Source organism: Pleurodeles waltl, chromosome 4_2, assembly GCF_031143425.1.
Source record: "Pleurodeles waltl isolate 20211129_DDA chromosome 4_2, aPleWal1.hap1.20221129, whole genome shotgun sequence".
Taxonomy (NCBI): domain Eukaryota; kingdom Metazoa; phylum Chordata; class Amphibia; order Caudata; family Salamandridae; genus Pleurodeles; species Pleurodeles waltl.
Genome location: NC_090443.1, coordinates 351203814 through 351215838, shown reverse-complemented (window position 1 = coordinate 351215838; position 12025 = coordinate 351203814).

Here is a 12025-nt window from a genome sequence, read left to right as displayed (position 1 = left end):
AAACCTTTGCATTTCCAAAATGGGCACAAGATAAGGTGTTGAGGAGCAGTGGTTATTTGCACATCTCTGAATTCCGGGGTGCCCATACTAGCATGTGAATTACAGGGCATTTCTCAAATAGACGTCTTTTTTACACACTCTCTTTGGAAGGAAAAAATGTAGAGAAAGACAAGGGACAATAACACTTGTTTTGCTATTCTATGTTCCCCCAAGTCTCCCGATAAAAATGATACCTCACTTGTGTGGGTAGGCCTAGTGCCCGCGACAGGAAATGCCCCAAAACACAACGTGGACACATACCATTTTTTGACAGAAAACAGAGGTGTTTTTTGCCAAGTGCCTACCTGTAGATTTTGGCCCCTAGCTCAGCCGGCACCTAGGGAAACCTGCCAAACCTGTGCATTTTTGAAAACTAGAGACCTAGGGGAATCCAAGATGGGGTGACTTGTGGGGCTCTGACCAGGTTCTGTTACCCAGAATCCTTTGCAAACCTCAAAATGTGGCTAAAAAAACACATTTTCCTCACATTTTGGTGACAGAAAGTTCTGGAATCAGAGAGGAGCCACAAATGTCCTTCCACCCAGCATTCCCCCAAGTCATCTGATAAACATGATACCTCACTTGTGTGGGTAGGCCTAGCGCCCGCGACAGGAAATGCCCCAAAATGCAACGTGGGCACATCACATTTTTTGAAAGAAAACAGAGGTGTTTTTTGCAAAGTGCCTACCTGTAGATTTTGGCCTCTAGCTCAGCCGGCACCTAGGGAAACCTACCAAACCTGTGCATTTTTTAAAACTAGAGACCTAGGGGAATCCAAGATGGGGTGACTTGTGGGGCTCTGACCAGGTTCTGTTACCCAGAATCCTTTGCAAACCTCAGAATTTGGCTAAAAAAGCACATTTTCCTCACATTTCGGTGACAGAAAGTTCTGGAATCTGAGAGGAGCCACAAAATTCCTTCCACCCAGCGTTCCCCCAAGTCTCCCGATAAAAATTGTACCTCACTTGTGCGGGTAGGCCTAGCGCCCACGAAAGAAAATGGCCCAAAACACAACATGGACACATCACATTTTTTCACAGAAAACAGTGCCTACCTGTGGATTTTGGCCTCTAGCTCAGCCGGCACCTAGGGAAACCTAGCAAACCAGCACATTTCTGAAAACTAGACACCTAGGGGAATCCAAGATGGGGTGACTTGTGGGGCTCTGACCAGGTTCTGTTACCCAGAATCCTTTGCAAACCTCAAAATTTGGCCAAACAAAACACTTTTTCTTCTCATTTCGGTGACAGAAAGTTCTGGAATCTGAGAGGAGCCACAAATGTCCTTCCACCCAGTGTTCCCCCAAGTCTCCCGATAAAAACGGTACCTCACTTGTGTGGGTGGGCCTAGCGCCCACGAAAGGAAAGGGCCCAAAACACAACGTGGACACATCACATTTTTTCACAGAAAACAGAGGTGTTTTTTGCAAAGTGCCTACCGGTGGATTTTGGCCTCTAGCTCAGCCGGCCCCAGGGGGGGCAGAAATGGCCTAAAATTAATTTGCTCCCCAGGGGAGCGACCCTTGCCTAACGGTTCGCTCCCCTTGCGTGAAAAAAAAAAAAAAGACAAAATCTCCCTGGTGCCTAGTGGTTTCTGCCCCCCTTGGGGGCAGATTGACCTAAAATCTGCCAATCTGCCCCAAAGCGGGCAGAAATGGCCTAAATACAATTTGCCCCTCCAGGGGAGCGACCCTTGCCTAAGGGGTAGCTCCCCATCTCTAAAAAAAAAAAAAAAAAAAAAACGAAATTTGCCCTGGCGCCTAGAGGTTTCTGCCCCCCCGGGGGCAGAAATGGCCTAAAATAAATTTGCCCCCCCATGCCCCCGGGGAGTGACCCTTGCCTACAAGGTCGCTCCCCTTGCGTGACAGCGCAAAAAAAAGATCCCTGGTGCCTAGTGGTTTCTGCCCCCCTTGGAGGCAGATTGACCTAAAATCGGCCGATCTGCCCCCAAAGCGGGCAGAAATGGCCTAGATATAATTTGCCCCCTATGGGAGCGACCCTTGCCTAAGGGGTCGCTCCCCACACCTAAAACAAAAAAAACAAAAAAATGTACCCCCAGTGCCTAGAGGTTTCTGCCCCCGAGGGCCGGTGACAGGACGTAATGGTTACGTCTATGGCGCCACACAGGCGCTGCCATGGACGTAACCATTACGTCCATGGCGGGAAAGGGGTTAACAAACGAAACAAAAATAAACATGGTTTATTATCATTTTGTGTGTTAAAGGTTTTGTATATTCTGCTGCTGGCGGGGGGGCGCTCCTCCGCCTTTACAGAGGAGCCGCCCCTGGTAGTAAAAAGTTTCAGATAAATGTTAAGCATGGTGATAACGAGGAACCCTATGAACTTCACATACTACAAAGGAACCTGTTTTCTATCCAAAATATGAAGAAAAAAATATATTATGTGGACAAAATATAATGTCAACATCGAAAATAAAAATATTGTGAAGGTATGTTTCTACAGGTAAGCAAAGTTTTACTATATATATAACTCCACATATATGTACCTAGGCAATATATATATCTTCAAGGTACTAAGATGTGGAGTTAAGAAGAGTAAATCTGTAGTTGCCTATTTGCACTTACCCTCGATATTTTGATCCTCAATATTTTTGACACAATATCCTGTACACACGATATTTGGGTTTACGATATTCTGCCAGTGACCCCTCTTTCATGAAGAGAGGAAATAACCCACCTGGGGCTTAACCTGCATCTCTCTCCACCAGGGGACCAGAATATCATGTTGCACAGATTTGAAGGCTGTGAAGTCCAAGAGTTTTAAAAGGACAATTTCTCCTTGGTGGATACATTAGAGAACATTATCAACTGTATCACCCAGCCTGTCTCAGTTCTGTGTAGCTCTGGTTGTCAGCTGGATTACCACGTCCCTTTTTGAGAATGGAGATGTGGGGTGACTTTCTTCTCTATTCTTTCACTTAAAGAAGAAAGCAAATCAAAAGGGTGACAGTGGAGTCCTTTGAATCAAAGCTGGGTTTCTTCTGTAAAGGTTTTAAGTTTCTTGGACCACTCCTTTTTTAATTGAAGAATCACTAATGGAGGTTGCTACAATATTTATAAGACACCTGGAATATTTTCTTATTGCAGATTACTTTTTCATGAGTCACACATATGCCCTCATTTCGAGTTTGGCAGGCGTAAAAGGCTGCCCGCCAAACCTCCGCGGTCAGGTCACCGTCAGTGCGGTGACCTTCCCGCTGCCCCTATTACGAGTATCCCACTGGCCCAGCGGGAAACAGCCCAAAACATTGACGCCGGTTCGTAATCGAGCCAACGGAAATGTTGCGGTGCGTAGGGTGCAACAGCACCAATTGTGCTTTTCACTGTCTGCTAAGCAGACAGTAAGAAGCAGGACAGGGCCGTCCATGGGGGCCCTGCACTGCCTATGCCAAGTGCATGAGCAGTGGAGGTGCCCCCATGGGGCCCGCTGCACCCAGTCTCCGCCAGCTTTTACATGGCGGTGCAACTGCCATGTTAAAACTAACAGGGAGGGGAGTCATAATTCCCAGGGCGGTGCTGCATGCAGCACTGCTTTGGTCGATTAATACCGCCAGCACCATCAGGCCCACCTGTGGAGGGAAACTGGCGGTGCCGGGGGTCCAGCCTTGGCTCTTTCGCCATTGTCATAATGTGGCTGTCTGACCACCACTGCGGTGGCGGACAGACCGCCACCGCAAGTCTGGTTGTCCTGGGACCACCAGACTCCTAATGAGGGCTATAGTCTGTTAGATAGATGTACATGTGGCCCTTGTTACAGGATTTAAAGAAGAATTTACAGAATATGGGGTCATCGATTAACTTTGGGGCATTAAGATTTTTTTTTGCCTCGAGGAAAGTTTCCTAGCTGCCAAAGAAGAGTGGTATAATTTGGCTTGAATCTTATCTACCTTGTTATTTTATTTTCATTATGTTTCTGGCATTCTAATACAGTGTAGGGGTTTATTGTTTTGATTTATTTTAATTCGAGATTATTAGATTATACCATTTGTTTTGCTGTTTGTTTTCTAATATATTTTGAGAATGTGTGAGAAAATGCTTAATCACCTGAAGAGTTCTTGATATTTGTTTGAACTACTACACTGATGCCAGTTGAATAAGGTTCTCCCCAGGATTTTCTACAAAGGAACTGCATATGGATATCAAAACCTCTGACTTTAAAGGAAGATTATTCACTTACACCCAACCGTATTGTCTTGGCCAGGGAGAGGGGATGCTGCCCCGAGGTCCATAGCAATGATTTCAGAAACCTCTTCCCTTTTTGGAGACTCCGGGGGTCATTACAACATTGGCGGTAAAAGCCGCTTACCGCCGTGCAGAAGACCGCCAATACACCGACGCGGCCGCGGAAATCCGCCACAGCTATTATGACCCACATCTCGGAATCCGCCGAATTTCAGACACCCACAAAAGTCCGCCACACCAAAGGTCAGTGATAAACTGTCGAAAACAAATCCTCCTCTGTCACACCAACAGGAACACGCCCATGCTATCACGACCCACGAATCCACGCGGCGGTCTTTCAACCACGGTATTCTATTGGCAGTACACACCGCCGCGCTCAAAATACACACACATCTCCAAAACACCGCCACATTGGACAATTCGAAAGACACACACCTGATACACATGCAAACACCACTCCCACACACCCATTACAATATAAAACACACACCCACATCACCCACAAACCCCTATGACCCAAAATTATTGACAAAGGCCAGAGAGAGAGCACAGAATAGACAACCCCACCACACAGAGGCACACAACACCAGCACCCACACAACATCCACACACAAAACACCACACACCACTACACATCACCACACTCATCACCACATACACCACCCCACACATCACCTACACCACCCCATGGCACGGCAAAGACACCCCAGGTTCTCCAAGGAGGAGCTCAGGGTCATGGTGGAGGAAATCGTACAGGTAGAGCCACAGCTATTTGGAGCACAGGTGCAGCACACCTCCATAGCTAGGAAGATGGAGCTATGGCGAAGAATAGTCGACAGGGTCAACGCAGTGGGACAGCACCCAAGAAATCGGGACGACATCAGGAAGAGGTGGAACGACCTACGGGGGAAGGTGCGTTCCGTGGTCTCCAGGCACAACATTGCGGTACAGCGGACTGGCGGCGGACCCCCTCCTCCTCCCCCACAACTAACAACATGGGAGGAGCAGTTCTTGACCATTATGCATCCTGAGGGCCTCGGAGGAGTTGGTGGAGGAATGGACACTGGTAAGTCAAATCTTAACTATCATATCCCCCACCCTACCTGCATGTTATCACACATCCCCACCCTCACCCGCTCCCCTATCACTCCAACTCCTCACTAATGTACTAATAACACAAACCACACATCCCAACAACAAGCCCTGCATGACACAACAAAGCATGAACACCCATCACTAAAGCATGCCCATGGCACATACCCATAACACCCCCCCCCCCCAACCATCATCACACAAGCCCCCACACAGGAATGCTAGCACTGGGGTACACGCTCACCCACCCATTGCACACCATGACACACACACATCCAATAATCATACTTTTACACCCCTGCAGGACCATTACCTAACGTCACCAGACAGGAGGGTCCAGACATCTCTACCCCACCCACAGAAGAGGCCCACAGTGATGACAGCAGCTCTGGCCAACTGTATCCAGATGACCAGCCCGGATCGTCGTGGGCCTCAGGACAGTCTGTTCCCCTCACACAGGCCCAGCCCAACACAGACCTTCCACCCTCTGGTAACACCAGCACAGCACCCACCCAGCGGGCCCATACCTCCGTACCCAGGACGCGTCAATCAGCTGTGTGTCCACCACCCAGGATAACACACCACCCCAACAACAACAGGGACCTGGGGACAGTGGTAGTGGGCACACAGTCCAGGGGACGGAGGCACAGGAACACAGGGGAACTGGGAGGGCTGCCGTGCGACAGGGGGCGGACAGGCCAAGGGAACCCACTCTCCACGAGGCCCTCTCCTCCATCATGGGAGCATACCACCACTCCCAGGAGACGATGGCTACGGTCCTGGCCAAGTTTCAGGAGACCCAGCACCTGCAGGAGGAACAGTATTTGGGCTTCAGGGAGGAAATCAGAACCATCAGCTCCGCCCTGGGCACCATCGTAGGGGTGCTGAAGGACATACAGAACACCATGAGGGACACCGTGGCACTCCAAGGGGCCCCTCACACTAGCATGGACGATGAACTGCCCACCACCTCCGCCGGCGCTAGTGGACAGGACACTCCCCGCCACAGGACCACCACACCAGCACCCCACCCCCTGCAGACGGAGAACCACCCCGCAAGCGGTCCCTGAGATCCAGGAACAGGACAGAGCACAATGGCAAGACCCCGCCAAGAAATGAGACCACCCTGATTGACATCCCACTGTCCCACTTTGTAAACCTGTCCATATTGGAACTGCCGCAGCTCCACTTCCTATGCCCATATGGGCAGTGCACCTGTGAGACTAATAGACTGGACTCTGCCATGGACATTCCTCCACCATCACCCCTCACCATTTTACCACCCCCTCCAATATTTAGCACTTCAATAAACACCCTTGAACCACAAAACAATCTGGAGTCAGTCTGTGATTGGGAAAATGTCTATTAGCTATGACAGTGACAAAGGGGGTCATTCTGACCCTGGCGGCCGGTGACCGCCAGGGTCACCGACCACGGGAGCACCGCCAACAGGCTGGCGGTGCTCCCGAGGGCATTCTGACCGCGGCGGTTCAGCCGCGGTCAGAAAGGGTAAACCGGCGGTCTCCCGCCGGTTTACCACTGCCCTACAGAATCCTCCATGGCTGCGGAGCGCGCTCCGCAGCCATGGGGATTCTGACACCCCCTACAGCCATCCTGTTCCTGGCGGGTCTCCCGCCAGGAACAGGATGGCGGTAGGGGGTGCCGCGGGGCCCCTGGGGGCCCCTGCAGTGCCCATGCCCATGGCATGGGCACTGCAGGGGCCCCCGTAAGAGGGCCCCACAAAGTATTTCAGTGTCTGCAAAGCAGACACTGAAATACGCGACGGGTGCAACTGCACCCGTCGCACCCCTGCAACTACGCCGGCTCAATTCTGAGCCGGCGTCCTCGTTGCAGGGGCATTTCCTCTGGGCCGGCGGGCGCTCTTTTGGAGAGCGCCCGCCGGCCCAGAGGAAATGTCTGAATGGCCGCCGCGGTCTTCTGACCGCGGTGCGGTCATTTGGTGGCATAATCAGGGCCAAAATCCGTTCTCAATAGTAATGTCAACATACCTATGTCACACATCACAAGTCCATGAAGGATGCAAGCAGATGACACACGTTGGTAACCACACCTGTGAAACCGTAATGGAAATGTACAACTCAGTTACCAAATACTGGTTGAAATAGACAGAAAGGATAGAGGTAGAAGTGTGAAAGTACTTGTAGTAGTCAAGAAAATGTTCTCACCTGTGTGTCACTGGATATATTGCTGTATGACTGAGTCCCTGTTGTCAATGTCTTCTTCCTCTGCTTCCTCCTCATCACTGTCCACGGGTTCCACAGCTGCCACAACACCGTCATCTGGACCATCCTCCTGCAGAAAAGGCACCTGGCGTCGCAAAGCAAGATTGTGAAGCATACAGCAGGCGATGATGATCTGGCACACCTTCCTTGGTGAGTAGAATAGGGAACCACCTGTCATATGGAGGCACCTGAACCTGGCCTTCAGGAGGCCGAAGGTGCGTTCAATCACCCTCCTAGTCCGCCCATGGGCCTCATTGTAGCGTTCCTCTGCCCTTGTCCTGGGATTCCTCACTGGGGTCAATAGCCATGACAGGTTGGGGTAACCAGAGTCCCCTAATAGCCACACCCGGTGCCTCTAGAGTTGACCCATCACATAAGGGATGCTGCTATTCCGCAGGATGTAGGCGTGATGCACAGAGCCAGGGAACATAGCATTTACCTGGGAGATGTACTGGTCTGCCAAACATACCATCTGTACATTCATCGAATGATAACTCTTCCGGTTCCTGTACACCTGTTCACTCCTGTGGAGGGGGGACCAGAGCTACATGGGTCCAATCAATGGCACCTATGATGTTAGGGATATGTCCAAGGGCATAGAAGTCACCTTTAACAGTAGCCAAATCCTCCACCTGAGGGAAAACGATGTAGCTCCTCATGTGTTTTAGCAGGGCAGACAACACTCTGGACAACACGTTGGAAAACATAGGCTGGGACATCCCTGATGCCATGGCCACTGTTGTTTGAAATGATCCACTTGCAAGGAAATGGAGCACTGATAGCACTTGCACTTGAGGGGGGATTCCTGTGGGATGGCGGATTGCTGACATCAGGTCTGGCTCCAACTGGGTACACAGTTCCTGGATTGTGGCATGGTCAAACCTGTAGGTGATGATTAAATGTCGCTCCTCCATTGTCAACAGGTCCACCAGCGGTCGGTACACCGGAGGATTCCGCCATCTCCTCACATGTCCCAGCTGACGTTGCCTAGGAAGGACAAAAGCAATCACAGAGTCAAGCAACTCAGAGGTATGTACCCACAGCTACACAGAACACGAAACATAATCCAAAAAGTTATCTGTAAGAGTGTAGAGTCCAGGCCTAGGTATGTGTGACACAGTTGTAAATGAAGCAATGTGGGCCCCTGAAATGGCGGCTGCCTGACCTCTAAACTGGGACAATGGGATGTGAGGTAACTGCGCTGGTGTTGTACACTGTCGCGGTAGGCGGTCGAAGACCGAGGCGCAATGCTGCATTGGTTAACATTGGACCCTATGGGACCCAGGAGCCAATGACGAAGTGCGCCGGCGGTGATGATACGCACCGCCGCGGACGTCACCGCCGCGGACGTGACCGCCATTTTCTATCTGTTGAATCACTCGATACCTGATCTTCGACAGGAGAGGACCTATACTGCAAGTGCTGCTGTGACCTCGGTCTGGAAGAGACAATGGCACGTGCACCTGGGGAAAGGGCCCCTGCCTTCACTGCACAGGAGTTGGAGAAGCTCGAGGACGGGGTCCTCCCCCAGTACACGCTACTCTACGGTCCTCCAGACCAACAGGTGAGTACATAGGGTGCAAGTTGTATGGGCCATGCCTGGGTGGAGAGGGCTGGTTGTAAGAAGGAAGGGGGCAGAGTTCTGTGAGCATGAAGGACTGTGAATGCATGTGCCACATGGCAAGGGCAGGGATGTGGGCCACTCATTTCGACGTTGCAGTTGGTAATGGCTTCTCTTCTTCCCCTGTCCATGTCATGTAGGTCAGCGCCCACCAGAAGAAGGATATTTGGCGTGCCATCGCCAAGGACGTCCGGACCCTGGGGGTCCACCAGAGACGGAGCACCAACTGCCGTAAAAGATGGGAGGACATTCGCCGCTGGAGCAAGAAGACGGCGGAGACTCAGCTGGGGATGGCCTCCCAACGTGGGAGGGGTGCCCGTCGCACCATGAACCCCCTAATGTTCCGGATCCTGGCGGTGGCCTACCCTGAGTTGGATGGGCGCTTGAGGGCATCACAGCAGACACAAGGGGGTGAGTACACTCTCATTCAGCTGACTTTGCGCGCAGTGGAGAGGTCTGGGTGGGGGAGGAGGGCTGTGGGTTTCCCTAGGCCAGGGCGAGTTCCGTAGGCTAGGCCCCTCCATAATGCAGGCCATGTGCCACTCAACCCTACCTCTGTAGAGTGCCAAGCACAGGTATACATGCCCCTGTGTCATCTATGTGTGCAGATGTCCACCATAGCCATGTAGGCCATATCCCAGGAACTGCATCTGTAGAGCCCAACAGCTCGGCGTAGTGCAGGGGGCTGCTGTGTCTGCATTGTCCACCAACGGTAGCGGTAAGCCATGCACTCAACCTGTCTTTCTTCTGTCGTCCCCCCCCCATTTTTGTGCTCTCCATATTCTTTTGTGCATCAGCATCATCAGGCGGAGGTACAGTGGCACCGGAGCATGAGGGGGCTGCATCCCTCATGGCCATGGAGGGCCACACCACAGACTCTGAGTACACCAGTGGGACGGAGGGCGAGGGGAGCTTCACGGCAGTCACCGGATCAGCAACCAGCGACACGGACTCGTCCTCTGATGGGAGCTCCCTTGTGGTGGCGGCAACATCTGTGCCCCCCACTTCTACAGGTACGGCCGCCACCCCCCCTTCCAGCACCGCCCTCCCAGCAGCCCCTCAGCCTTCGCCCCGTGCCCGCTCACCCAGGAGGGTGGGCATCACCTTCGCCCCAGGCACCTCAGCCCCTGCCCCTGTCACCTCTGCTGCCCTCAGTGAGGAGACCATTGACCTCCTCAGGTCACTCACTGTTGGGCAGTCTACCATTGTGAATGCCATCCAGGGTGTAGAAAGGGAGTTGCAACACACTAATGCATTCCTGGAGGGCATTAATTCTGGTCAGGCTGCCCATCATCGAACCCTGCAATCTCTGGCCTCAGCACTGATGGCAGCCATTGTCCCTGTGTCTAGCCTCCCCCCTCCAACTTCCTCCACCCAGACCCAATCCCCTGTACCTCTGCCTATCCCAAGCACACCATCAGACTAGCCTGCACACACGTCAACACACAACGGAAGCTCAGGCAAACATAGGCACCACACATCCCACAGGCACTCACACAAGCATCACCCACATACAGACACAGCAACATCCACTGCCTCCACTGTGTCCCCCTCCTCATTGTCTCCCTCCTGCCTCCCAGTGTCGTCTACACTCTCACCTGCATGCACTACCACTACAGCACTAGGACTCGCACCAGCACACCCACCACCACACCCCGCTCACCTGCACTCACCACCCCCACTACCATTTACACGTCCCCTGTGTCCTCTCCCAGTGTGTCTGTGACGCCCCCTCCCAAAGTACACAAACGTGGGCACACACACACCCAACATCCATCCACCTCACGACAGCCTCCAGAACATGCACCTGCACCCAAATCATCAAAAGTTACACCTCCTACAACCACCTCCTCTCCCTCCACTCTCAGACCCCCTCCAACTACCCGTCCCAGTGTTCGTCAGAAACTTTTCCTGAGCAACTTTGACCTCTTTCCCACCACCCCCCCTCCATTTCATAGGTCCCGTACTAGCACCTCAGCCCAAAAATCTCCGGTACCAGTGGTGCCTGTTAGAGGTATGTGGAGTGCACCGGGCACCAGGGCAGCCAGTGTGACACGGAGCCAAAGCACAGCCAGTCCCCCCTGTGAAGCACCAAAAGCTGGACAGTGCCCGACGGGATAGGGGGAAGACTCCAGCCGGCAAAGCCACTCACAAGGGTCCCAGGGGGAGTGTTGACTCCTCCCAAGGTGGGGAAGGGGCAGAAGAAAGCGCCAAAGTCTGGGAATAGCAGCACGGCAGAGAAGGCCGCCATCATCCCCGCTGCCCAGGAGGCCTCCGCCAGCCCGATCGTCACTGGCCAGGACGCCACTGCCAGAGTCAGTGCCCAGGAGGGCAGTCCCATCGTCACTGGTCAGGACACCACCGCCAGAGTCAGTGCCCAGGAGGGCAGTCCCATCGTCACTGGTCAGGAGACCACCGCCAGAGTCAGTGCCCAGGAGGGCCCCGGCAGCCACAGCCCCGCTGGGCAATGAGGGACCGGCATGGCAAACACCGCTGAACAGGGCAAAGACCGCCATGGCAAGCACCGCTGAACAGGTCAGAAACTGCAAAGTCAAGCACCGCTGAACAGGGCAAGCACCGCTGAACAGGGCAAGCACCGCCATGGCAAGCACCGCTGAACAGGGCAAGCACCGCCAACTTTAGCACCGCTAGCCCCTGTGCGGCAGGGGCAGTAACAGAACTGGGACCGTCACGGGGACAGTGATGCACTCTGGGCACCAGTCCCCCTCCAGAACCAGTGGAGACATGCATCTCCTCCGTCTGTCCTTAACAGGATGAAGCACTCTGGCACCAGTCCCCCTCCAGAACCAGTGGAGACATGCATCCACT